Here is a 1809-nt window from a genome sequence, read left to right as displayed (position 1 = left end):
CACACACACACACACACACGCGTGACATTCAAATCGATGGAGCAAAAGTTCATACGACTCCTGGATCCGTACCTGGTTTCGCGCCACGCGATCTATGCCGATCACGACACGATCGAACATACGAGTACAAAGTTGACTACATCGTGTCGTATCGATCCTCTGGATCTCTGGATCACAGGACGGATAAACACAATTTCCTTCGAACGAACCTGAACAAGTTCGGGTCCTGTTCATCCAACGATCATCCTCGTTAGGTTAGGATCGGCGATGACAATCGATTCCGAAAGGACTCGTCGATGCGCCAGTTTCTCATGATGCGCCGTTCTATAGCTGTCAAGGAACTTTCACGGCCCTGAGAGAACGAACGAACGCGCTCCAACTTGGTCCTTGACCGTTTCTCGCGATCCCTTTAATAAATTACGCCAACGAGCGATATGGAAAGCGATTGGAACGCGGCCATTCCTCTCTCTCTCTCTCTCTCTTCTCGCCGGTTAATCTGCGTTGCGATCGAGGCCCGTGATCGAGAGATGAAAAATCGCACAATCGTCCGCCACCATCGGGACTCAATTACGGCCACGATCAGATACGCCGCCCAATCACCCGTTTAGACCAACTTTTTCTTCGCGTGAAATCGACGTGGAAAACGCGAAGGATATACCAGAGCTGGTAAGAAAACTATATGGATATTGTTTCTTTCAATTATCGAATCTTGAAGGAACGAGAAGGTATTAAAGTGGTATTTCTTTTGTTCCAATTCGTTTCATAAGATATGATGGAAGGAATGCTTAGAAATCTTGATATATCGATGGGTGCTTATCGATTTTAAGATTTTAATGTTTTTTAATTGTAAAGCATTTGCATACCACGATCACAGTTTATTATATACCAATTAATTAGATTCAAGTATTAATTATATTCAATATTAAACTAATATTTATTCAAATATTTGTTCTAGGTAAAATATTTTCGTGAGATACATTTGGAGGATCGATTTCGAGAAGGAGATCAAAACAATAATAATACAGTAGACGCTCGTGATTCATACATTGCAAGAAATCAAGCTGTATGGAAACTTTTCTCGTATAAGAAAATAATCTGCTTAACTAAAGCAGATTTAATTCCTGTGTTTATTATTTGGTTGTACGAAGAATCGCGTTATATGAAAACTATAATAGTCAATGCAATAATAAACAAGAAATACAATAGTAAGTAATTTAAATTCTCACTCTAATTCTTCTTCATACATCAATTTTTATTTTAAGAATAAACCTTTTAAAATATTCTAATATTTAAATTATAGATACTTCGAGTCTGAATTTCGATTCACACGTTTATATTTTAGTGATTCCACTATTAGAACGGATCTATCAATAGCATCAAACCTCGATCATATCGAAAGCTGATCGAGTTTCACGAGGAATTCATCATGTTCCGATTTGACGAGACGGAAGATCGAGGCGTTAAGGCCCGTGTCCACGAGCGACTTTATTATCTGCGAAACAATAAAATCGCCCGATAAGGATCTTCCTTGGCGCGCCCCGGTGGAGGCCCTGAAATATTTCCTCCGAGGACCGAGGCGCGGATGTCCGATTGAAATCGATTTATGGCCCAGCGACAGACGAGATATCGCTCGGGGCGGGGTCGAATCGAGACGCAGCGCGCGAGAGTTTCGGAACGTGGGAAGTTCGCGATTATTTTTCATTTCTTTTTTTTTTTCTTTCTTTCTTATTTCTCCGACTGTTCACCGGGGACAAGGAGGAGATATACGAGTCGGGTAGGAAGATCGGGCGGGTGAGTCACCTATAAAGG

Source organism: Apis dorsata, unplaced genomic scaffold (genome assembly GCF_000469605.1).
Source record: "Apis dorsata unplaced genomic scaffold, Apis dorsata 1.3 scaffold_123, whole genome shotgun sequence".
Classification (NCBI taxonomy): domain Eukaryota; kingdom Metazoa; phylum Arthropoda; class Insecta; order Hymenoptera; family Apidae; genus Apis; species Apis dorsata.
Note: the sequence above shows the minus strand (reverse complement) of the source record.